Source organism: Mobula hypostoma, chromosome 6 (assembly GCF_963921235.1).
Source record: "Mobula hypostoma chromosome 6, sMobHyp1.1, whole genome shotgun sequence".
NCBI lineage: Eukaryota > Metazoa > Chordata > Chondrichthyes > Myliobatiformes > Myliobatidae > Mobula > Mobula hypostoma.
Window position 1 is genome coordinate 8,656,394 of NC_086102.1, and position 27,619 is coordinate 8,684,012.

Here is a 27,619-nt window from a genome sequence, read left to right on the forward strand (position 1 = left end):
TAGAAAATACTCTGCACATTTATTTCTTCTACCAAAGTGCTTGACTATGCATTTTCCAACATTGTGATTTATTTGCTATTTTGTTGCCCATTCTCCTAATCTGTCTAAGTCCATCTGCAGCCTTCCTGTTTCCTCAACACTACCTATCTCTCCACCAAACTTAGTAGCATCTGAAAACTTGGCAACAAAGTCATCTGTTCTATCATCTAAATTATTATATACAGCATAAAAAGAAGTGATCCCAGCACTGCTCCCTGCAGAAAACCATGGGCTCTTAACTTGGTAAGCAGCCTCATGTGTGGCACCTTGTCAAAGGTCTTCAAAAATCCAAATATACAACATCCCATGCATCCCCCTTTATCTAGTAATCTCCTCAAAGAATTCCAACAGGTTCATCAGGCTGGATTTTCCCTTTAGGAAACCATGCTAACCTTGTCTTATCTTGTCCTGTGTCACCAAGTACTGTATAACCTCAATCCTTAACAATTCACTCTAACATCTCTCCAATCACCGAGGTCAGGCTAACTGGTCTATAATTTTCTTTCTGCTGCCTCCCTCCTTTTTTAAAGAGTGGAGAGACATTTGCATTTTTCCAGTCCTCTGGCACCATGCCAGAGTGCAATGATTCTTAAAAGATCATTATTAATGCCTCCAAAATCTCTACCACTCGTCTTTCAGAAACTTGGGCGGCAGTTCATCTGGTCCAGGTCATTTATATGCCTTTATGTCTTTCAACTTTTTGAGCACCTTCTCCCTTGTAATAGTACGGGGCTCACTTCTCTTCCATCACACCCTTCAACATCTGGCACACTGCTAGTGTCTTCCACAGTGAAGACGGATGCAAAATACTCATTTAGTTCATCTGTCATCTCCTTGTCTCCAGTTATTATTTCCCCGGCCTCATTTTCTAGCAGTCCTATATTCATTCTCATCTCTCTTTTATTTTTTTACATACTTGAAAAACCTTTTTCTATCTACCTTGATATTGTTCACTAGCTTGCTTTGATATTTCATCTTTTCCCTTTAAATGATTCTTTTGGTTGCTTTCTGTAGGCTTTTAAAACCCAATCCTATATCTTTCTGCTAATTTTTGCTTCGTTGTATACCCTTTCATTTGCTTTTACATTAGCTTTGACTTCCCTTGTCAGCCTCAGTTATACTATTTTGCCATTTGAATATTTCTTTGTTTTTGGAATACACCTATCCTACATCTTCCTCATTTTTCCCAAAAGTTCAAGTCATTGTTGTTCAGCTGTCATCCCTGCCAGCATCTCCGTCCAATTTACTTTGGCCAACTCTTCTCTCCTACCAGTGTAATTTCCTTCATTCCACTGAAACACTGCTACGTCAGACTTTACTTTCTCCCTATCAAATTTCAAGTTGAACTCAGTCAGTTCCTTTACCTTAAACTCCCCAATTGCCTCTGGTTCATTACATAACACCCAATCCAGTCTAGCTAATCCCCTCGCCGGCTTAATGACAAATTGCTCTAAAAAGCCATCTTGCAGACATTCAACAAATTGACTCTCTTAAGAGCCATTACCTATCTGATTTTCCCAATCTACCTGCGGGTTGAAATCTCCCATGACTGTCATAGCGTTATCCTTTTAACATGCCTTTTCTATTTCCCGTTATAATCTGTAGTCCACATCTCAGCTACTGTGAAGGTCTGCAGATAACTGCCATCGGGGTCTTTTTACCCTTGCGGTTTCTTAACTCAATCCTTTGTCACATCTTTCTAATGATTTGCTGCCATTCTTTACCAGGAGAGCCACGCCACCTCCTCTGCCTACCTTCCTATCCCTCCGATACAATGTGTAACAACGTGTAAAGACTTGGGCCCTATCCCGGTGAGGAGCTGCTGTGCAACAGCAGGGAGACAGACAAATATCTGGTGAATCAATGGTCGTCATAGAGCACCACAGCTCAGAAACAGGCTCCTTGGCCCATCTAGTTCATGCCAAACTGTTATTCTGCCTAGTCCCATCAATCTGCACATGGACCAGAGCCCTCCTGACCTCTTCCATCCATGTGCCTAGAACACAGAACATTTCAGTACAGTACAGCCCTTCAGTTCCACACTCCTGCCAATCTCTATTTAGAGACCTTACCTCTGACATTCACCAATAATTTTCTCCAACCTGCTTAAAATTATGCCCCTTTGTATTAGCCACATTTGCCCTCAGAAAAAGTATTGGCCTGTCCATCTATCGATGCCTCGATCAAGTCACCTCTCATCCTCCTTCACTCCAGTGAAAGACACTCAACCTATCATAAGTCCTGTGCTCTAGTTCGAACAGTATTCTGGTAAATCTTCTCTGCATTCTCTCTGAAGCTTCCACTATGAGGTGACCAGAACTGAACTATATATTCCAAATGCATTCTAAACAGCTTTTAGAGAGTTGCAACATTACCTCATAATTTTATATAGAACATCTTTACAGGGATTTGATACTTTATAACTAAGTTATTTATTATTACTTCGACTGATTTTAAGGTGCCACTATCTTGACTTTACCTCTTCTCCTGTCAGTAGAAATGGTTCCACTAGGTTTAGTAAGTAAGGCACATGTGAAGGCCCGGAGCTGGACTTGGTTGTCAAGGCTATTTAAGACACACACCATCGGGAGCATTAAATACATAGTGGGAGCCTATCCCCATTACCAGCCCCCTCAACTCCTCCTCCCCCCACCTTGTCTATGACGATCTTAAGGACTCTTAAGTTGCCTTAAAGCCAATCACTTCAGGCAGATGGGACTCATCAGCCATGATTGACACCTCATCTAGGAATCTAGCAGAAGGAATCTCTGATCTCAAACCTCCACCGCCTTGCAGCTATACCCACTCATGGGAAAGGCTTCTGGAGTACACTCCAAGTAAAAATCCAGACCTGGAGTCCCTAAGGCAGTCCCACGTTGAATTCAATACTGACTGGCAATGCCTGCAATGCCACTTGGTGACAAACTGTATCGGTCTCTGTCATTTCTTTGGATTTATCAGCTGCATGGAGAGAGGGAGCCTGCTACATGGGCACCAGCTTGCTCTCCATATTGTACTGCCCCGGCTTGTGTATATCGACTTCAACGTAGACGGCAAGGACACAATATCTCTTGTCGACCCCGAAAAATGGAGCCACCAAATATTATTATATCAGTTTCAACAGCCTGCCTTTCTCAAAATCCCAACTTCTCCCCACACTAATCACCCTAATCTATCTCCTCAAGCTGCTTACCTACCCAGCTAGTTAACCCCGCTTCCCATCACATCCCCCAGAACATCAATAAAACTCCTTTTACATTGCCAAAATGGGACTTGAACCCATAACCTTCTGACATTTATTGCCATTCAGTAACCACAGCTGACAAGCTATAGAAAGGGATGGCAGGGTTAGCAATCCCACTGGCTTGATCAGTATTCCAGCGTAATTCTGTTCCTATGTGGTCTTATGGTGAAGAGCTGAAGAAGAAGGTACCTAATAGGAGAAGAGATTGGACCAAGGGAGAAAGGAAAGAAGGAGGGGTCTAAAGTGAAGAGATGGGCAGGTGAGGAGAAGAGAAGGGTTAATGGGAAATAGAAAAAGAAAGAAAGGGAAGGGGAGAGAAATTACCAGCAGTCAGAGAAATGGATGTTCATGCCATCAGGTTGGAGGCCACCCAGCAGGAAAACAAGCCTTTCAGTCGCTGAGTGTAGGTCAACCACAAGGTACGCATCTATTTTTTGTACAGTAACCCACCCCACCATTGAGCACATTTACAAGGAGCGCTGCCACTAGAAAGTATCCATCATTGAGAACTCCACCATCCAGGCCATGTTGTCTTCTCACTACGGCCATTGGGAAGGAGGTGCAGGAGCCTTGGGTCCCACACCACCAGGTTCAGGAACAGTTATTACCCTACAACCATCAGGCTCCTGAACCAGTGTGGATAACTTCACTCATCCCAATTCTGAACTGATTCCACAATTTATGGACTCACTTTTAAGGATTCGACAACTCCAGATTATTTATTGACGTTATTTATTATTTGGATGAATTGTCTTCATTTGCGCATTGGTTGCTTGGCAGTCTTTCATAAATTCGATTTTATTTCTTTATTTTCCTGTAAATACCTGCAAGAAAATGAATCTGAAGGTTGCATATGGTGACACATATTGATAATAAATTTATTTTGAACATTGAGTTTTGAAGTTCGACCGTCAAGGACATCTTCATGAGTTGTTGCCTCAAGAAGGTGGCATCCATCACTCAGAACCCTCACCATCCAGGACACAACCTGTTCTCCCTCGCTATGACCTTACACTTTATTGCCTACCTGTACTGCACTTTGTACTCCATTGTTATAAAGCTATTGAATGGTTCCCTGATAAAATAAGATGTATTCTTGGCCTCACAATCTGCCTTGTTATGGCCTTGCACCTTATCACCTGTCTGCACACGCAAAATGCTGGAGGAACTCAGCAGGTCAGGCAGCGTCTATGGACAGGAATAACCAGTCAACATTTTGGGCCAAGATGCTTCATCAGGTCTGCCTGCACTGCACTTTCTCTGTAACTGTAACACTTTATTCCGCACTCTGTTTTTGTGTTACTTGTACTACCTCTGTTGTAATAAATTGATATGTACGAACGGTATGCCAGACAATGAACCGATTTTCCATTGGGGAGGAGGTACAGGAGACTGAAGATGCATACTTAATGTTTTGGAAACAGTTTCTTCCTCCCTGTTATCATATTTCTGAATGGACAATGAACTCATGCACATCACCTCACTATTCCTTTTATAGAACATAGAACATACAACTTTACAGCACAGTACAGGCCTTTCGGCCCATGATGATGTGCTGACCCTTTAACCTACTCTAAGATCAATCTAGCCCTTCCTTTCCTCCATTTTTCCATCGTCCATGTGCCTATTTAAGACACTCCTTACTGTGCTTATTTAGAGTTTCTTACATGTCCCTAATGTATCTAGTGAACCAGTTTGGCCATTCCCCTCTGACCTCTCATTAACAAGGCCTTTTCACCCACAGAACTGCCACTCATTGGATGTTTTTGGTTTTGCACATCATCCTCTATAAACTCTAGAGACTGTTGTGTGTGAAAATTCTAGGAGATCAACAAATTCTGAGGTACTCAAATCACCTCATCAGGCACCAACGATCATTCCACGGTCAAAGTCATTTAGATCACATTTCTTGCTCATTCTGATGTTTGGTCTAAACAACAACTGAACCTCTTGACCATGTCTGCGTGCTTTTATACATTGAGTTGCTGCTATGTGATTGGCTGATTAGATTTTTGCATTAATGAGCAGGTGTAAAGGTGTACCTAATAAAATAGCCACTGAGTGCATTTTGTAATTTATAGTAATTTTTGCGCCTTTGCACTGTACTGCTGCTACAAAACAATAAATTTCAATAAAAATCATCCACAATATATCTGATTCTGTTATCCAAGAAATCACAGTAACTTCCATCTATACAGAATCTATAGCATAGCAAAACATTCCTTAATCGTCACAGAGTCAAACTCATGAGACTGATGTCATTGTGAGAACATCTTCACTACATGGACTGCAGTGGTTTGTGAAGAACAGAACACAAAATCATCTCAGTTTTACCAAGGAAGAAAGGAAATGAGAGATACTCACTGTTTGGTGAAAAAAAAACACATAACGAGGTCCTGGAACAGGTGAGCAGACAATAGTCAAAAATGTAGGTTTTTGAAGTAATTCAGAGGTGAGGTAGACCAATGAGAAGGTTTGGGTGGAGTGGGAGAGTTGTCGGCCAATGGTAGACCATTTCCAATGAGACCAAAATTAGGAGAGCACAGATACCTTGGAAGACTTTAGGAACGGAAGAGATCACAGACAGATTTGAAAATGAGGTGAAGAACTTCAAAGAGGAGGTGTTGTCATCAGTAGCACACGTAGATCAATGAACAGTAAATGGGACTGGGTGTCAGTGAACGAGCCAATACCTTCCAGAGGTAGGGGGTGAGTGGTGGCAGAGCACCCTCACCAGCATTAAGATGCTGATATGTGGCACTAGGAAAGACTCTCTGGCACCTGTGTGTCAGGATGAATGGCATTGTGTAGAAGGTGGTATGAGGAGTCCTGAGTGAGAGATGGTGCAGAGCCCAGCGGAAATCAGAATTTAAATTTATTTTTCATTGATTAATTTTTATTTTATTTAGAGATACAACAGAACTGGCCTTTCCAGCCCAACAAGCCACACCACCCAAGAACCCACTTAACCCCTAGCCTAATCACAGGACAATTTTACGGTGAACAATTAACCTTCTAACCAGTACGACTTTAGACTGTGGAGGAAATCGAAGCACACAGAAGACACAGGGAGAATGTACAAGCTCCTTACAGACGGCGCTGGAATTCAACTGAAATTCCAACCCCCACCCTGCTGAAATGTCGCACTAGCCACTGCGCCGCCATTGCGCCCAAACGGTACGCCACGATTGATCACTCCTGAGGCCAGCTTTCGCACACAGAGACGATGCTCACTTTGTGATCAGGCCTGTGGCAGAGGTTGACAGAAGATTGTACCAAAGAGGGGTGAGGCTTCAGGAATTGAGGGCAGCAGACTTCTTTTTGCTGGGAATTATGCGGAAACAATCACAGCACTTAAATGATCTATAGCTTAACACCCCTGGTGTAAGAGATCAGACAGGAGTTGTGATAACTCATTAGAATCACACACAATCTCACACACACACACACACACACACACACACACACACACACACACACACACACACACCCTTTGGCACACAGAAATACCCTTGCTAGAATCTGTTCCTCCAACCACTTATAATCACCAGCAAGAATGATTGGGATGGAAGCCGGGACTAAACTTGTACAGCGAACACGAGCTGACTGTTTTCCAGTTTGGATTTGTCTGGTTCTATCACAAACAGTGAAGCACGCTTTCATGTTTTCATGGTGAAAAACGCTTGCTAAATCGATTTGGGTGGAGGTTGGTGGGGAAAGGAATTTTTTTTTTAAAGTATCTACTCCAGAATAAAGGAAAAAGTGAGAGAGAGAGATTTCCTCTCTGATTTTTGGTTAATCTCGGCTTTTTTCTCTTCCTCCTTACACTGACCTCAAAATGGCCACCGGTGTCTCTAAAGCGATGTCGACCAGTGGAAGCTTTGGGCAGTGCTCCCAACTCTCCCCATCAGCCTCTCCCTCACAGCCAGGGGCTGGGAACGGAAAAGGGGGAACAGCAACATTTCCTTGGAACATGCCCGGCTCTGGCTCTAAATCAAAGTGGGGTGGGGAGGTGGGGGATGGTGGTGGTGGGAGCGAGGGTTTAGCACCTGAAATTCTGGCAAGTTAAACCACCCCCCCTCCACCAACCTCCCCCCCGCACCATCCCCACAAAGCCACTTATAACATATTTACTTCATCAAGGAATGAAAACATAGTGCATTTACAACTTGAACGCAAATGAATTTCATTGCATTTAAAATATATATATTCACAGAAAAGAGTCAGGAATTTTGCGGCTAACAATTACCCAGACACAAAGGACATCCCCACCTTCATTGCAAATGCAGACAAGGTCTCCCGGGATCTGACCCACAAACGGGCAGGAATTTGTACACAAAGCGGCTTGTTCATAATCGTTCTCCTTTGCTCTCGGAAGGAGCCAAGATGGTGAGCAAAAGGAAGCAATCCACGAGACTGTAGCTCCAGTGATTCAAGAGAGAGGGGAAGAGAGGGGGAGAGAGAGAGAGAGAGAGAGAGAGTGTGTGCGCGCGAGCTAGAGAGAGAGAGAGAGGGAGGAGGTTCAAGAAATTTAGGCAATGGAGGGCAGAGGAATACAGGGGAAAGCAGAAAGTAAAGGATCAGAGTGCTGGGTTGGAACAAGAAACAGCAGAAATAAGGAAAGGCTCCTTCCTCTATCTTTTAGAATTGATTTTAAAATTCTCTTACTTGTTTTTAAAGCTGTTAATGGTCAGGGACCAGAGAACATCACAGAATCATTTTTGTTTTATAATCTCGCTTGAGCTCTGAGGACTTCTTCACCAGTCTCTTAAATTTAAACAATCTCCCTCAAAAGACAATTGGCAGGTCAGCTTTTTTGAGCCAAGTTCCTAAACTGTGGAACTGAATACCTAAAACTATAAAGGATGCAGATTCAGTTGACACTTTTAAACACCAGCTCAAAATCTATTTATTAACCTTTTGTTTTCACGTTTGTACTTTATTCCCAAAGTACTACTTTGAACTACATCATCTGTCTGAAAAGTGCTCTATTAATAATGTTATTATTATTAATATTATTCTTATTTTATATACACACATTTCTAATGAAGACCATCCAAAAATCAGGAAAAGACTCTGTTTGGGATTTATGCTCTGCTGATAGGCGCAGACAGGAAGGGTTTACATGGTTAAAACTCTGCTAAAAGAACCTACTCGAATTGAGTCTACATTTTTAAAAATATTTGACCATGCAATTTAAATAAGAATACAGTATATCTTCTGGCTAAATTACTCACAGGCAGTCCGGCTGCTCCTGGGTGGAAGTCGGTTGGATTTGGCATAAGTTTCTGCTTTTGTGTTTCCACTGTCGGATTGAAATCTTGTTCCATGCACCAGCTTGCTCGCCTATTGATGCCCCACGCTTAGAGAGTGCACCCCAGAATAACAGCATTGGGTACCCAGCAATCTTCCCCAACTAAAATGACAAATGCCTCAAGGAAATTGTGAGCAGACAGAGATTACTTTTCTCTCTTTCTGCTCTCTACGTGCATGAAGCAGGAGGCACACTTATCCAATCCAAATCTTTAGCCACGTGAGATGTGTGTGTGTAAGTGTGTGTGTGTGTGTGTGTGTGTGTGTGTGTGTGTGTGTAAGTGTGTGTCTGTGTGCCTGTCTCACTTAAAGCAGCCCTTGCCACAAGGTTAGGAACGAGGGCAGAGAGCGGGAAGGAGGGAGGTGCAGAGAGGGGGTGGGAGAGAGAGAGAGAGAGAATGGAACGGACAAGGAAAACTAAAAGTCTACGCATAATCAAAACTCATACAACTTCCTGCTTGCCTCCCGCCTATGCCTGACTGCTTTTTTTTTGCAGGGTACATTGGAATGTTTTCGCTTAACTCAAGAGGCCCAGGCCCAGGGAGAGACTGACCCAGACAAGACTTTCGGAATCAATTAACCTGCACTCATTATTTGTGACTCGAGGTCACTCTTAAGTCAGTGTGTGTGTGAGTGTGTTTGTATGCATACATTTATGTGCATGTGCATGTGTGTGAATAAATAAATAAATATTATATATATATATATATATATATATATATATATATATATAGCGTGTGCGTGCATGTGTGTATGTGTGTACATGTGTGAGAGCATGTACTGTATGTATGTGCTTGTGTATGTGAGTGTGTGTGCATGTGTGCTTTATGTGCTTGTGTATGCCCGTTTGTGGTCGTGGGTGCACGCACGAGTTTGTATGTATGCGAGTGTGTGTGTGCACATGAGTATGTATGTGTGTGAATATGTGTTCGTGAGTGTGTTGTGTTGGTGTGTGTGAGTGTGTGTGTGTGTGTGTGTGTGTGTGTGTGTGTTGGTGTCTGAGTGTGTGTCTGTGCACATGTGAGTGTGTGTCTGTGTGTTTGTGTGTGTCTGTGTGTGAGAGGGGGGGTGGAGGCACAGAGAGAGAGAGAGAGAGAGAGAGAGAGAGAGAAAGGGAGAGGAAGAGTGCATGTGTATGATCTGCAGAAGGGATATTTCGAAGGTGCACAGCCCCAACCTCCGTTGTTGGGAAACAAAAGAGCCGAGTCTGTACTCTCCCTGTGACACCGTCCGCCTGTCCAGCGACCTATTTTGTTTTCAACTTTGTGCAATGATCACAGTCTGAAGAACCTCCCTGTCTCAGGAATTCTGTGCAAGGGTTATTCTTTCCACAGTAATGCACAAGCCGCCGGCAAGGAGGAGGGGGGAGGGGGCAACGGATTGCGGACAAGGGGGACGGAGAAGGGGGGTATTGAGGTTGAATGGGAGGAGGGGTGTTGGCAGCGGGGAAGGGTTGTCAGGGTCAAAGGGCGTTTCTTAATGTTCAAACATTTCTCTAATGATCCTCCATCTTTGCTCTGTTCTCTGATAGTCACCATTTTCACGAATAAATTGACTCCAGTTTCTTCAGGGCCGATTAACTCTCTCATCACTGAATCTGAATCTGATTTGAGTCACTTTGTCTTTAAGGCTGAACCTGATTTTGTTCTTGTAGATCACTGCAAAAGCTAAAAAAAAAAATGCCTTGGAGAAAGTACCATCGCAGTGTTTCCATTAACCCCTCTGTGACTCCCTCCCGTGTGCGATTCTCCTCCGTCGGAAGGTGAGGGGAGAGGTGCCTTCGGGAAGGGACTCCCACTTTCAGGAGAGAGGCCCGTAGCAACCTCAAGGAAAAGTGAATCTGAATCAGGTTTAGAATCACTGAAACGTGCTGTTTTGTGGCATCAGTACATTGCATTACAGGATATGAAAAGCAGCGAGGTAGTGTACATGGGTTCATTGTCTATTCAGGAATCTGATGGTGGAGGGAAAGAAGCTGTTTCTGAAACATTGACAAAGTTTCTTCAAGCTCCTGTACCTCGTCCTTGATGGAAGCAATGAGATGAGGGCATGCCCTGGGGGTGTGGTGACCTACTGTGAAATGCTCCCTCCCCCCGTCGCTCCTCCCCACCTGCCAAGAAAGGGTGACCCGTGTTGTGCCCCCACGAACCCACGTCCCAGATAAAGGTCAGCTTGGCTCGGTTGTAGATCTCTTGCCTGTGGACTGAAAGGTCAGGAGTTCAAGTCTCACTCTAGGATGCGAGCAATGGATAAAAGAGTTGCATTTCCATGGCACCTTTCTCATCCCAGCTGAATCTACAGGCTATAACATGTTCTTCGCGGGATGATAGAGGCAGACATAAACTGTAGAGATTCTGCAAATCAAAGTTTAAAGTAAATTTATTATCAAGGTATGCATATGTCACCAAACACTACCCTTGCCGGCATTCATAGTAGAACAAAGAAAACGGCGGAATCAATGAAAAACTAATCACAACAAAGACAGACAAACAGCCAATGTGCAAATACAAATAATAATAAATAATAAATAACATTGAGAACATGAGTTTTAGAGACCTTGAAAATGGGTCTACAGGTTGTGGGACCAGTTGAGTGTCGAGGTGAATGAAGTTATCCACACTGGTTCAGGAGCCAGGTGGTTGAAGCGTAATAGTTGTTCCTGAACTTGATAGTGTGGGACCTGAGGCTCTTGTACCCACTGCCTGATGGTAGCTATAAGAAGAGAGCATGGCCTGGGTGGCGGGGGTCCTTGATAATGGAAGCAGCTTGTAGAAATGCTCAATGGTGGGGAAGGGTTTGCCTATGATGGACTGGGCTGTAATCACTGCTTTCTGGAGTCTTTTCCGTTCCTGGGCAATGGTGCTTCCAAAGTTCTTACACTTCTTTCTGCCTCAGTAAAGCAGCCAACATAATCAAAGAACCAGACATTCTCTCTTCTCTCCCCTTCCCACCAGGCAGAAGAAAGCATCCGACTCAAGGACACCTTCTACCCCTCTGATATAACTACTGAATGATTCCTTAGTAAGTACAATAAGATGAAGTCTTGACTTCACCGTCTATGTCAACATAGCCGTGCAACTTATTGTCTGCCTGCACTGCATTTTCTCTGTAACTGCCACACTTTATTTTGCACTCTATTATTGCCTTTCCTTTACACTACCTTTATGCACTGTTGGGATGAAATGATCTGTATTATGGCATGAAAAATAGTTTTTCAAAGTTCAAAGTAAAATTTATTATCAGACTACATACACATCACCTCATACAACCCTGAGATTCTTTTTCTGCGACCATACTTAGCAAATCTATAGGAGTTGTAAACTACAAACAAATTGTACAACTGCAGATAATAAATAAATAGAAGTAAATAACTAGCATGAAATAACAAGATAAGATAGTTTTTAAATGAGTGTAGTTATCCCCTTTTATTCAAGAGCCTGATGGTTGAGGGGTAGTAACTGTTCTTGAGCCTGGGTAGTGTAAGGCCTGAGGGAATTGTACTACCATAAAAGCAGCCATAAAAGAGCATGGCCTGAGTGGTAAGGATCGTTGATGACGATTGTTTATGGCAATGTTTCATGTAGATGGGCTCAATGGTTCAGAGGGTTTTACCCATGATGTGCTGGGCTGAATCAGCTGCCTTTTGTAGGATTTTTCACTCAAAGGCATTGGTGTTCCCATACCAGGCCATAATGCAGCCAGTCAGCGCACTTTCCACCAAACATCTGTATAAGTTTGCCAAGGTTTTTGATGACATGACGAATCTTCACAGACTTCTGAGGAAGTAGAGGCGCTGTTGTGCTTTCTTCGAAATTATATTTATATGATGCATCCAGGACAGGTCCTCTGAGATAGTGACACCCAGGAATTTAAAGTTACTGACCCGGTCCACCTGTGATCCTCCAATGATTACTGGCCCACGGACCTCAGGTTTCCCTCTCCTGAAGTCTACAAACAGTTCCTTGGTCTTATTGATGTTGGCTGAGAGGTAGTTGTTATTACACCACTCAGCCAAGTTTTCAATGTATGGTCATTCATTACCACCTTTGACACAACCCACAACAGTGGTCTCATCAACAAACATGCATATGGTCGCAAACACGAGGAAATCTGCAGATGCTGGAATTTCAAGCAACACACATAAAAGTTGCTGGTGAACGCAGCAGGCCAGGCAGCATCTATAGGAAGAGGTACAGTCGATGTTTCGGGCCGTGACCCTTCGTCAGGACTAACTGAAGAAGAGATAGTAAGAGATTTGAAAGTGGGAGGGGGAGGGGGAGATCCAAAATGATAGGAGAAGACAGGAGGGGGAGGGATGGAGCCAAGAACTGGACAGGTGATTGGCAAAAGGGATATGAGAGGATATGAGACAGGATATGAGACAGGAGGCCTAGGGAGAAAGAAAGGGGGAGGGGAGCACCAGAGGAAGATGGAGAGCAGGCAAGGAGTTATTGTGAGAGGGATAAAGGGAGAAAAAGAAGGAAAAAATAAATAATAATTAAATAAATAAGGGATTGGGTAAGAACGGGAGGAGGGGCATTAACGGAAGTTAGAGAGGTCGATGTTCATGCCATCAGGTTGGAGGCTACCCAGACGGAATATAAGGTGTTGTTCCTCCAACCTGAGTGTGGCTTCATCTTGACAGTAGAGGAGGCCATGGATAGACATATCAGAATGGGAATGGGACATGGAATTAAAATGTGTGGCCACTGGGAGATCCTGGTTTCCCTGGCGGACAGAGCGTAGATGTTCAGCGAAACGGTCTCCCAGTCTGCGTTGGGTCTCACCAATGTATAGAAGGCCGCACTGGGAGCATTGGACGCATTATATCACACCAGCCAACTCACATCTGGAAGGACTGTCTGGAGCCCTGAATGGTGGTAAGGGAGGAAGTGTAAGGGCATGTGTAGCACTTGTTCCGTTTACAAGGATAGTTGCCGGGAGGGAGATCGGTGGGAGGGATGGGGTCCCTGAACTGACTGGGGAGTAAGGAAATCCAGGATCTGATTGCACAATAGAGTATTGAGGCCCAGGTCTTGGAGTTTACTGATTAGTTTTCAGGGGATGATGGTGTTAAATGGCGGGCTATAATTGACAAGGTGTATCCTTATGCATACATCTTTTTTATCCAGATGTTCCGGGGCTGTGCGATGAACCAACGGGATCGTATCTGTTGTTGACCTGTTGCTTCAGTAGGTGAACTGGAGCAGATCCAAGTCACCACTCAGCGAGGAGCCTATATGCTTTAATACCAGCCTCTCAAAACACTTTATCACTGTGGACGCACTGTAAGTGCCACTGGGCGATAGTCATTTAGACAGGTTTCCATGTTCCTCTTGTGCATCGGTATGATTGAAGTCTGCTTGAAGCAAGTACATACCACACACTACCGGGTCGAGAGGGTGAAGATATCCATGAATACAACAGCCAGTTGGTTGGCCCAGGTCTTCAGTACTAGGTCAGGTACTCCGTCTGGACCGGATTCACTCTTGAAGGCAGACCGCATATCATCTTCAGATACTGAGACCAAAGAATCATTGGGAGACATGGGGCTATGTGATTGTTTCTTCCTGTCCTGGTGATCAAAGCGAGCATAGAAGGCATTGAGCTCATCTGGAACCAAAGCTCTGCTGTCCCCTTTATTGCAAGATTTGGCTATGTAGGAGGTTTTGGCATTCAAACCCTGCCACAGCTATTGAGCATCCCTTGTAGATTCCAGTCTAATCCAGAATCTCCAGTTCATCTGTGAGATGGCTTTCCGGAGATCACACCTGCACCTCTTGTACCGTTCTTGATTTCCAGACTTGAATGTCTCTGTTCTAGTTCTCAGCAGATTCTGGATTTCAATGTTTATCCAGGCCTTCTGATTGGAGAAAACACTGAATGATTTAGTGGGGACACGCTCACCACAGCTGTTTTAATAAAGCCTGCAGATGTAGTCATTCAAGTCCTCAGATGAATTCTTAAACACGGCCCAGTCCACTGACTCAAGGCAATCCTGTAACATTCCTCAGCCTCCTGCAACCACTTCTTAGTTGTCCGGCTTTCTGGATCCTTGTTCTCTACCCTCCGTCTGTACGCAGGTAGTAGGAGTACAGCCAAATGATCCAACTTGCCAAAGTGCCGTCTCTGGAAGGAATGATAGGCATTCCTTATCATAGTGTAGCAGTGCTCTAGTGTGTTGGAACCTCTGGTGCAACAGGTTACATGCTGGTGATAATTGAGCAGGGTTTTCTTCAAACAGGCCGAGTTAAAATTGCCAGCTATAATGTGAAATGCATTTGCATGAGCTGGTTCTTGTTTACAGACAATATCGTGCAGTTTCGCAAGTGCCTGCTTATAATTGGCCGCTGTACATTGGTAAACATGACAATTATAAACCAAGTTATCAATTTACCTCTCTGGCATTTATTTGTAGACATTGAAAGCGGTTGTAATTGCAACAGGGTGACCACCATTCACTTACTACACACAATAGGGAAGCTCAGAAGTGTAGCGGTTAATGCCATGTAGCACATTACTGTAAGATTTGGGTTCATTTCCTGCCATTGTCAGTAAGGAGTTTGTACGTTCTCCCTGTGACAGCATGGGATTCCTCCCGATTCTCTGATTTCCTCTCACACTCCAAAGATTTAGGGGTCTGGGTTAGTGAGTTGTGGGCATGCTACGTTGGGGCCAGAATCATGGCAACACTTGCAGGCTGTACCCAGCATAACCTTTGCTGACTTGATTTGATTTAAATCATGTATTTCACTGTATGTTTCGACGTACATGTGACAAATAAAGATCATCTTTAATTCATTGCCACAGACACCCGTGAAGGCCAAGTCATTGGGTATATTTAAAGTGGAGATTGATTGGTTCTTGATTAGTAAAGGTGTCGAAGGTTATGGGTTGAATGGGGTTCAGAGGGATACTATATCAGCCATGATCGAACGTGCAGTAGACTTTATGGGCCAAAAGGCCTAATTCTACTGCTGTGTCTTACAGAAGTTTGTTTCTGTCACATACAATCTTCTGCAAGAAATCCTATCAGACAATCGTCCACAGTGAAAATAATTCCAATCTGAACAATTTATGAAAAGCTTTGGATCTCAATTGATAACACCATGATATTTCTTCTTCCCACCCAATGAGGAAACAGAAAAGTCAGTGTACACGCTACAGGGTGCAGATTATTTTATTTTTAAGAAAGAGGTTATGGATAGCCCACTAAGCATTGCAATGGAACATTGGCTGAGCCATACCAGGGTATTGTGTTCAGTTCTGGTGTTCTCATTATAGGAAGGACGTGGAGGCTTTCGAGAGGGTGCAGAGGAGATTGGCCAGGATGCTGCCTGGATTAGAGACCATGTATTGTGAGGATAGATCGAGCAACCTGGCTGAGGCTTTTCTCTTTGGAGCAAGAAGAGGAGAGACATTTTGCAAAGTGACTTCAGAGAACTCGAAAGAAGGCTGAAAAGCAGGACTTCCAGGGTGGTTATCTCCGGTTTGCTTCCAGTTCCTCGTGCTGGAGAGGGCAGGAACAGGGAGATAATGAATCTGAATGTGTGGCTGAGGAACTGGTGCAGGAAGCAAGGATTTACATTCTTGGACCACTGGGGTATGATTCGGGGTAAGGATGAATTGTACAAAAGGGACAGGTTGCACCTTAATAAGCGGGGGACCAGCATTCTGGCAGGCAGGTTTGCCTCTGCAACACGGGTGTGTTTAAACTAAGTGGTGGGGGGGAGGGGACAAACTGGAAATATAAGGATGGAGTTAAAGGGAAAGTGAGAATAAGAAAAGTTAAGAAAGACAGCAGAATCAACAGAGCAGAAAGCTCAAGAAGGGATCGTAAAGTATGGCCAAGTGAAATAGGAATTGATATGAAAGGTGAGGGGAGTAATGAATTAAAAGTATTGTATATGAATGCACCAAGTATATTGGAAATTGGCAAGTATGATGTTGTGGGAATAACAGAGACATGGCTTCAAGTGGCCTGGGCCTGGGAAATGAATATTCAAGCGTATACATCCTATCGAAAGGACAGACTGATGGGCAGAGGGGGTGGGGTGGCTCTGTTGGTGAGGAATGATATTCAGTCCCTTGCGAGGGGAGACATAGAATCAGGAGACGTAGAGTCAGTATGGATTGAACTGAGAAATTCTAAGGGTAGAAAGACCCTAATGGGAGTTACCTACAGGCCCCCAAACAGTAGTCTGGATGTAGGGTGTAAGTTGAATCAGGAGTTAAAACTGGCATGTCGCAAAGGTAATGCTACAGTTGTTATGGGGGATTTCAACATGCAGGTAGACTGGAGGAATCAGGTTGGTACTGAACCCCATGAAAGGGAGTTTGTGGAGTCCCTACGAGATGGATTCTTAGAACAGCTTGTACTGGAGCCTACCAGAGAGAAGGCAATTCTAGATTTAGTGTTGTGTAATGAACCAGGTTTGATCAGGGACCTCGAGGTAAAGGAGCCATTAGGAGGTAGTGACCATAATGTGATAAGTTTTAACCTACAAACTGAGAGGGAGAAGGGAAACTCGGAAGTGTCAGTATTACAGTTGAACAAAGGGAACTATGGAGCTATGAGGGAGGAGCTGGCCAAAGTTCAATGGAACAATACCCTAGCAGGGATGACAGTGGAACAGCAATGGCAGGTATTTCTGGGAATAATGCAGAAGGTGCAGGATCAGTTCATTGCAAAGAGGAAGAAAGATCCTAAGGGGAATAAGGGGAGGCCGTGGCTGACAAGGGAAGTAAAAGACAGTATAAAAAATAAAAGAGAAGTATAACATAGCAAAAATGATTGGGAAGCCGAAGGATTGGGAAACTTTTAAAGAGCAACAGAAGGTAACTAAAAAGGCAATACACGGAGAAAAAATGAGGTACGAAGGTAAACTAGCCAAGAATATAAAGGAGGATAGTAAAAGCTTCTTTAGGTATGTGAAAAGGAAAAAAATAGTTAAGACCAAAATTGGGCCCTTGAAGACAGAAACGGGTGAATTTATTATGGGGAACAAGGAAATGGCAGACGAGTTGAATGGGTACTTTGGATCTGTCTTCACTAGGGAAGACACAAACAATCTCTCAGATATAATAGTGGCCAAAGGACCTAGGGTAATGGACGAATTGAAGAAAATTTATATTAGGCAGGAAATGGTGTCGGATAGACTGTTGGGTCTGAAGGCTGATAAGTCCCTGGGACCTGATGGTCTGCATCCCAAGGTACTTAAGGAGGTGGCTTTAGAAATCATGGACGCATTGGTAATCATTTTCCAATGTTCTATAGATTCAGGATCAGTTCCTGTGGATTGGAGGGTGGCTAATGTTGTCCCACTTTTCAAGAAGGGAGGAAGAGAGAAAACAGGGAATTATAGACCGGTTAGCCTGACGTCAGTGGTGGGAAAGATGCTGGAGTCAATTGTAAAAGATGAAATTACGACACATGGGGATAGTAGTAACAGGATTGGTCCGAGTCAGCATGGATTTACGAAGGGGAAATCATGCTTGACTAATCTTCTGGAATTTTTTGAGGATGTAACTATGAAAATGGACAAGGGAGAGCCAGTGGATGTAGTGTAGGACTTTCAGAAAGCCTTTGATAAAGTCCCACATAGGAGATTAGTGGTCAAAATTAGGGCACATGGTATTGGGGGTAGGGTACTGACACGGACTGAAAATTGGCTGGCTGACAGGAAACAAAGAGTAGCGATTAACGGGTCCCTTTTGGAATGGCAAGCGGTGACCAGTGGGGTACTGCAGGGTTCATTGCTGGGGCCACAGCTATTTACAATATACATTAATGATCTAGATGAAGGGATTAAAAGTAACGTTAGCAAATTTGCAGATGACACAAAGCTGGGTGGCAGTGTGAAATGTGAGGAGGATGTTATAAGAATGCAGGGTGACTTGGACAGGCTGGGTGAGTGGGCGGATGCATGGCAGATGCAGTTTAATGTGGATAAATGTGAGGTTATCCACTTTGGTGGTAAGAACAAGAAGGCAGATTATTATCTAAATGGAGTCAAGTTGGGAAAAGGGGAAGCACAACGTACATCAGTCACTGAAAGCTAGCATGCAGGTACAGCAGGCAGTGAAGAAAGCTAATGGCATGCTGGCCTTCATAATAAGGGGAATTGAGTATAAGAGCAAAGAGGTCCTTCTGCAGCTGTACAGGGCCCTGATGAGACAACACCTGGAGTATTGTATGCAGTTTTGGTCTCCAAATTTGAGGAAGGGCATTCTTGCTATTGAGGGAGTGCAGCGTAGGTTCACAGAGTTAATCCCCAGTATGGCGGGACTGTCATATGTTGAAAGATTGGAGCGACTGGGCTTGTATACACTGGAATTTAGAAGGATGAGAGGGAATCTGATTGAAACATGTAAGATTTTTAAGGGATTGGACACGCTGGAGGCAGGAAGCATGTTCCTGCTGATGGGTGAGTCCAGAACCAGAGGCCACAGTTTAAGAATAAGGGGTAGGCCATTTAGAACGGAGTTGAGGAAAAACTTTTTCACCCAGAGAGTGGTGGATATGTGGAATGCTCTGCCCCAGAAGGCCGTGGAGGCCAAGTCTCTGGATGTTTTCAAGAAAGAGATGGATAGAGCTCTTAAAGACAGCGGAATCAAAGGTTATGGGGATAAGGCAGGAACTGGATACTGATTGTGGATGATCAGCCATGATCACAGTGAATGGTGGTGCTGGCTCGAAGGGCCTAATGGCCTACTCCTGCACCTATTGTCTATTGTCTAAAGGACTTTGGAGAGCTGACTTGATAGAGGTGTGTAAGATGACAAGAGACATTGATTGAGTGGACAACCAGAGACTTTTTCCCAGGGCAGAAATGGCTAATACAAGGACGCATAATTTTAAGGTAATTGGAGGAAAGTATAGGGGGATGTCAGAAGTAAGTTATTTACACAGTGAGTGGTTGGTCCGTGGAACGCGCTGCCAGGGTTAGTGATAGAAGCAGATATATTAGGGATATTTATGAGACTCTTAAATAGGCACGTGGATGATAGAAAAATGGAGGGCTATTTTGGAGGGAAAGTTAGATTGATCTTGAAGAAGGTTAAAAATATCAGTACCACATTGTTGGCCAAGGGCCTCTACTGTGCTGTAATGTTCTATGTTCTATGAACTGTTGGTATAACCACACGGAGTAATATTTTCAGTTCTGGTTGCCTCATTATAGGAAAGGTGTGGAAGCTTTAGAGGGGGTGCAGAGGAGATTTACCCAGATGCTGCCTGGATTAGAGAGCATGTCTTATGAGGGCAGGCTGAGTGAGCTAGGCCTTTTCTGTCTACCCTAACTTTGCCTCTGTCCCCTCAGTCCTCACAGTCCCAGAGAAAATAAGAGTCAAAGAGAGGCAAGAGTAGATATCAAACCACTGGAGAAAGACTCTGGAGAGGTAATAATGGGGGACAAAGGAATGGCTGATAAACTCAATAAGTACTTTGCATCAGTCTTCACAGTGGAAGACACCAGGAGTATGAGAGAAATTGGAAAGGATCAAGGGGAAGAAGTGAATATAGTTGCCATTACTAACGAGAAGTTGCTTTGGAAGCTGAAAGGTCTAAAGGTAGATGGACTAACAACCCAGAGTTCTGGAAGATGTAGCTGAAGAAATTGCAGAGGTATCAGTAGGGAACTTTCAAGAATGGTTCCAGAGGACTGGAAAATTAGAAATGTCACTCCACTCTTTCAGAAGGGAGGGAAGCAAAAGACAGGAAATTATAGTCCAGTTAGCTTGACTTCAATGGTTGGGGAAAATGTTGGAGTCCATTATTAAGGATGAGGTTTCACAGTACTTGGTTGTACATGACAAAATAGGCCAAAATCAGCATGATTTCCTTAAGGGGAAAACTTTTCCGACAAATCTATTGGAAGCTTATGAGCCAATAATAGGCAGGATAGACAAAGGAGAGTCAGTGGATGTTATTTACTTGGATTTTCAGAAGTCCATTGACAAATTGCTGCAAGTGAGGCTGATAAACAAAATAAAAGCCCCTGGTAAAGGAGGAAAGATTCTAGCATGGATAGAAGATTGGCTGATCGGCAGAAAGCAAAGGGTAGAAATAAAAGGAGCGTTTTTGGGTTGGCTGCTGGTGACTAGAGGTGTTCTGCAGGGATCGGTGTCGGGACTGCAATTGCTGGCTTTGTGGCCAAGTTTCCAGAGAATACAAAAATAGGTAGAGAGACAGGAGGTATTGAGGAAACAGTGAGTCTGCAAAGGACTTAGACAGATTGGGAGAATGAGCAAAGAAGTGACAGAATATCTTGTAGGGAAGTGCATGGTCATGCACTTTTGGTGGAAGAAATAAAAACGTAGACTATTTTCTAAACAGGGAGAATATTCAGAATTCAGGGGCAGAAAGAGACTTGGACATCCTGGTGCAGGATTCCCTAAAGGCTAACTTGCAGATTGAGTTAATGGTGAGGAAGGCAAATGGTATGTTGGCATTTATTTTGAGATGACTAGAATATAAAAGCAAGGATGTAATACTGACACTTTCTAACACACTGGTCAGGCCACTCTTGGAGTATTGTGAGCAGTTTGGGCCCCTTATTTAACAATGGATGTGCAGGCATTGGAGAGGGTCCAGAGGAAGTTCATGAGACTGATTACGGGAATGAAAAGGTTAATATATGAAGAACATTTGATGATTCTGGGCCTGTACTCACTACAGTTTAGAAGAATGAAGGGGTATCTCATTGAAACCCATCAAATAGTCCAAGGCCTACCTGTAGATGGAGTGGATGTGAAGGTGTTTCCTATCTAGGACCATAGAGCACAGCTTCAGAATAGAACGATGTCCCTTTAGAACACAGATGAGGAAGAATTTCTTGAGCCAGGATGGGGTGAATCTATGGAATTCTTTGCCGTAGTCTGTGGCTGCCAAGTCATTGAGTATATTTAAAGTGGATGCTAATTGGTTCTTTATTAGTCAAGGTGCCAAAGGTTATAGTCGGAAGGTAGGAGAATGGGGATGAGAGGGGGAATAAATCAATCATGAGGGAATGGCGGAGCAGACTCACTGGACTGAATGGCCTAATTCTGCTCCCATGTTTTGTGGTCTTATGATCTAATCCAAGTTTGCCCAACCTCTCCTTGTAGCTCATAGTCTCTGATCCTGGTAAACCTCTTTTGCACCCTTTCTGAAGCCTCCACATCCTTGACATAATGGGGTGACCAGAATACTCCAAGTATGGCTTAATCTAAGTGTTATGCAGCTGTAACAGATTCCAAGCAACTTACAAGTTCCCAAGTGACTTTCCATGGGAAGAGTCAACCAGTGATACTTCCAAAAGGAGGAGGTAATGTCATTAAGCCTCGAAATGGAATTCACTCCATCAATAACGAATGAGTCAGCAATTTCACCTCAAGCAAAACCAGCCCCACTCTGAGTGTCACAAGGAGTGTGGAAACTGATGACTCAATTGAAGTTGCAAAACTTCAAAATAGTTGAATCATTTTTTAAAATTTAGATTTCTTTCTTTTAAGCCCATAGTTGTGTCATGGAAGTGGTCACAGCGTTGAGGGCTGTGTCAGGTCACAGACTGCTCTCCAAGATACAATCAAATATATCAATGGTTTCAGAGATAACCCATGATGAGTCACTGAACCCACTAAATGCATTTCAACATCCAACGCAGTAAGGGGTTTGTGAATTCTCCCTGTGACTACGTGGGTTTCCACCAGGTGCTCCTGTTTTCACCCTCATTCCAGAGATGCACGGTTAGGACGAGCAAGTTGTCGGCATGCTGTGACAGCATCGAAAGCGTGGCGACACTTGTAACGTACAGTAATATTTTTCATGCCCTCCACTGTTCAGCAGCTGCAACACAACGAAGTTCACGATGGTAAATAACGGGGTGCCACGGTGGCGTAATGGTTAGCGCAACGCTATTACAGCTCTGGTACCCCAGGACTCAGGGTTTACCTCCAGTTGCCATTTGTAAGGAGTCTCCGTACGTCCTTCCCATGGAATGTGTGGCTTTTTCCCAGTTTGATCCCACGGTCCAAAGAAATACCAGGCGGGTTAGTTGGCATTGTACGTTGTCCCGTGATAAGGTGAGGGTTAATCAGGGTTGTAGGGTTGGTGGAGCAGCGTGGCTCGTAGGGCTGGAAGGGCCAACTCTGCATTTTATAGTCAAATAAATAAATAGTAAACCTGATTCTGATTTCTGAGAGATCATCAGACCTTGGTACAGCATCTGCTCTGCACAAGACCATAGGGATACCCAGTTTCTGTATGTTTTTCTGAGATCATAACCATGCATTCTATTTGCGCTGTGTGCTGTTGGTAATATGTTTTGCATCTTGGCCCCAGAAGAACAAAGTTTGTGTGTATTTATGTATGGTTGAATGGTAATTAACTGGAATTTGAACTTGTTTGTGTAACAAAGGTATTCATTTGACTGGTCGAGCTTCTGACCGATAGTGAGACGAATGGGATGCTGAAGTTCAACATCTCTGAGAATCTATCCTGGGCCCAACATATTGATGAAGTTACAAAGAGGGCATGACAGTGTCTATATTTCATTAGGAGCCTCAGGAGATTTGGTATGTCACCAAAGATACTTGCAAATTTCTACAGATGTACTGTGGAGAGTATTCTAACTAGCTGCATCACCGTCTGGTGCTATGAGGGGCACTGCACTGAATCGAAATAAGCTGCAGAAAGTTGTAAACTCAGTCAGCTCCATCTTGGGAACTAGCCTCCCCAGCATCTGGAACGTCTTCAAGGAACAATGCCTCAAAAAGGTGGCATCCATCATTAAGGACCTCCAGCACACAAGACATGCCTTGTTCTCATTGCTACCATCAGGAAGGAGCCTGAAGACACACACTCAATGATTCAGGAACGGCTTCTTTCCCTCCACCATCAGATTTCTGAATGGACATTGATCTCATGAACACTACCTCACTACTTTTGTTTTCTCTTTTTTGCACTAATAATTTAATTTAATTTGTTTTAAAATTCAGTATATATACAATATAATTTACGGCTTTATTATCATGTATTGCACTGTACTGCTACCGCAAAACAACAAACTTCACAACATATGCCGGTGATATTAAACCTGATTCTGATTCTGATTCTGAAGGGGGGCAGATCAGAGATGGTCTAGCCACTGAATACCAAGGAAAGAATTGAACTGAATTGAATTGACTTTATTATTTACATCCTTCATGTACATGAAGAGTGAAAATCTCTACGTTATGTCTCCGTCTAAATGCGCAATCTGCAATTTATATTAATTTATAATAAATAGTATGTACAACAGGACAATCAATATAATATAGAAATACAATTGTATCAGCATGAATTAATCAGTCTGAGGGCCTGGTGGCAGAGGTTGTCCCAGAACTGCTGGTCCTGGCTTTTATGCTATGGTACCGTTTCCCAGATGGTAGCAGCTAGAACAAATTGTATGTAGTTGGGGTGACTCGAGTCCCCAATGATCCTTTGGGCCCTTTTTACACATCTGTCTTTGTAAATGTCCTGAATATTGAGAAGTTCACATCTACAGATGTGCTTGGTTGTCCACACCACTCTCTGCAGAGACCTGTAGGGAAGTACAGCTCCCATACCAGGCAGTGATGCAGCCAGTCAGGATGCTCTCAATCGTGCCCCTGTAGAAAGTTCTTAGGAGCTGGGGGTCCATACCAAACTTCCTCAACCAACTGAGGTGAAAGAGGCACTGTTGTGCCTTTTTCACTACACAGCCGATATGTAGAGACCACGTGAGATACTCAGTTGTTGGAAACACTCAAGGCTTGGGGCCAACATCACATATCTGAATGTTGCCTAGGTCTTGCTGCGCACAAGCAAGAGTTGCAAGCAGAAATGAATACAGCAGGAGATAGAAAAGGCATGTCAGAAAGGTAATGTTCATGATAATCATTGGGGATTTTAACATGAATATAGATTGGGAAAGCCAAGTCAGTACTGGACCTCAAGAGAGAGAATTTGTAGAATGCCTAAGGGATGGCTTTTTAGAACAGCTTGTTGGTGAACCCACTACGGGATTGGCTGTGCTGGATTGAGTGTTGTGCAAAAGTCCGGAAGTGATAAGAGAGCTTAAGGCTAAGGAACCCTTGGGGAACAGTGATCACAATATGATCGAGTTCACTTTCAAATTTGAGAAGGAGAAACTAAAATCCAATGCATCAGTATTTCAGTGGAATAAAGGAAATTACAATGGCATGAGAGGAAAAGTGGCCGAAGTTGACTGGAAAGGGACACTAGCAGGAAAGACAGCAGGGCAGCAATGGTTGGAGCTTCTGTGAAAAATGAAGGAAGTGCAAGACAGATATATTCCAAATAAGAAGAAATTTTCAAAAGGTAGAAGAACACTACCATGGCTGACAAGTGAAGTCAGAGCCAAAGTAAAAGCAAAAGAGAGGGCAGAATCAGAATCAGGTTTATTATTACTGGCATGTGATGTGAAATTTGTTAATTTAGCACCAGCAGTTCAATGCAATACATAATCTAGCAGTGAGAAAAAATAAAATAAAATAAAAATAATAATAATAAATAAACAAGTAAATCAATTACGTATATTGAATAGATTAAAAAAATGTGCCAAAACAGAAATACTGTACATAAAAAAGTGAGGTAGTGTCCAAAGATTCAATGTCCATTTAGGAATCAGATAGCGGAGGGGAAGAAGCTGTTCCTGAATCGCTGAGTGTGTGCCTTCAGGCTTCCATACCTCTGACCTGATGGTAACAGTGAGAAAAGGGCATGTCCTGGGTGCTGGAGGTCCTTAATAATGGATGCTGTCTTTCTGAGACACCGCTTCCTGAAGATGACCTGGGTACTTTGTAGGCTAGTACCCAAGATGGAGCTGACTAGATTTACAACCTTCTGCAGCTTCTTTCAGTCCTGTGCAGTAGCCCCTCCATACCAGACAGTGATGCAGCCTGTCAGAATGCTCTCCACGGTACATCTATAGAAGTTTTTGAGTGTATTTGCTGACATGCCAAACAGGGTAGACAATAGAGATGCGGTACTTGGAATTTCAGAAGGCCTTTGACAAGGTGCCGCACATGAGGCTGCTTAGCAAGATAAGAGCTCATGGAATTACAGAGAAGTTACTAGCATGAGTGGAGCATTGGCTGATCAGCAGAAAATAGAGAGTAGGAATAAAGGGATCCTATTCTAGCTGGCTGCTGGTTACCAGTGGAGTTCCAAGTGATCAGTGTTGGGACCACTGCTTTTTACAATGTGTGTCAATGATTTGGACAATGGGATTAGTGGATTTGTGGCTCAATTTGCTGATGGTACAAAGATAGCTGGAGGAGTGTGTAGTGTTGAGGAAACAGAGAGCCTGCAGAGAGACTTAGATAGTTCAGGAGAATCGGCAAAGAAGTGGCAAATGAAATACGATGTTGGAAAGTGTATGGTCACGCACTTAGTGGAAGAAATAAACAGGCAGACTATTATTTAGATGGGGAGAGAATTCAAAATGCAGAGATGCAAAGGGACTTGGGAGTCCTTGTGCAGGATACCCTAAAGGTTAATCTCCAGGTTGAGTCGGTGGTGAAGAAGGCGAATGCAATATTGACATTCATTTCTAGATGTATAGAATATAAGGCAGTCATGAGACAACACTTGGAGTATTGTGTGCAGTCCTGTCCCATGATCCTCTCATATCCCCTTTGCCAATCACCTGTCCAGCTCTTGGCTCCATCCCTCCCCTTCCTGTCTTCTCCTATCATTTCGGATCTCCCCCTCCCCCTCCCACTTTCAAATCTGTTACTAACTCTTCCTTCAGTTAGTCCTGACGAAGGGTCTCGGCCTGAAACGTCGACTGTACCTCTTCCTAGAGATGCTGCCTGGCCTGCTGCGTTCACCAGCAACTTTGATGTGTGTTGGTTGTATTGTGTGCAGTGTTGGGCCCTTTATTTTGGAAAGGATATACTGACATTGGAGAGAGTTCAGAGAAGATTCACGAGAATGATTCCGGGAATGAAAGGGTTACCGTATGAGGAACATCTGGCAGTTCTTGGGCTGTATTCCCTGGAGTTCAGGAGAATGAGGGGGAATCTCATAGAAACATTCCAAATGTTAAAATGCCTGAAAAGATTAGATAAGGCAAATTTATTTCCCATAGTAGGGGAGTCTAGGACAAGAGGGCATGACTTCAGGATTGAAGGACGTTCATTTAGTACAGAAATGTGGAGAAATTAATTTAGTCAGAACGTGGTAAATCTGTGGAATTTGTTGCCATGAGTGGCTGTGGAGACCATGTCATTGGGTGTATTTAAGGCAGAGATAGACAGGTTCTTGATTAGCCAGGACATCAAAGGGTATGGGGGGAAGGCAGGGGAGTGGGGATGACTGGAAGAATTGGATCAGCCCTTGATTGAATGGCAAAGCAGACTCGATAGGCCGAATGGCCTACTTCTACTCCTATATCTTATGGTCTTATGGTCAGTGTGATCTTCAGCCTCCAGTGCCTCCTCCTCAATGGTGGAAATGAGAACAGACTTTGTCCCAGATGCTGAAGGTCTTTAATGATAAAAGTCTCCTCTTGAAAGTGTCCTCAGTGATATGGAAGATCATTAGTTAAGCAGCTGAATGTTTGCATAGAAGTAGCTGTCCTTGATCCCAGTCCGGTGGGACTTTAAGCTTCTGTACCCCCTGTTCAGTGACAGCTGTGAGAAGATAGATCAGCCCAGATGGAGGAGATCATTGTTGATGAATATCACCTTCTTCAGGCAGCCCTGCTGCAGATGCTACCGATGGTGGAAAACCACTTCTAAAGGGATGTCCTTATATTCTGAGGCTGTGCTTTCTAGTCCTGGACTTCCCTTCTCTCTCAAATGGACTCAGTGAGCTTAAGTACTTGTTTCCATGTTGTACGTCTCTATGACTCCCTGAACCTATGATTCAGAACATTAGTTTTGGATTGAACATTTCGTTTTCTATTTTAAAGAGTCAATTCCAAGTGACAGCTAATATTTGTGCCACAATCAGATAGCTATTAGCGTAAAGGTTAGCATAATGCTGTTAGAGCA

At 43.6% G+C, this 27,619-nt stretch overlaps 1 long non-coding RNA gene across 11 annotated transcripts in view; it reads right to left on the reverse strand.

Annotated features, from left to right (window-relative positions):
* Positions 1–8,977, reverse strand: part of LOC134347806 (uncharacterized) — a 293,384-nt gene extending 284,407 nt beyond the window's left edge. For 4 of the 11 annotated variants that reach the window (XR_010018266.1, XR_010018264.1, XR_010018263.1 and 1 more), the window contains exon 1: positions 8,521–8,977. This is a non-coding gene — a long non-coding RNA (uncharacterized LOC134347806). Of the gene's footprint in view, positions 1–7,555; positions 7,829–8,520 lie in introns of those variants that run through there. The other 7 variants (XR_010018261.1, XR_010018270.1, XR_010018260.1 and 4 more) reach the window with 6 other exon arrangements.
* Between the last annotated feature and the right edge of the window lie 18,642 nt (positions 8,978–27,619).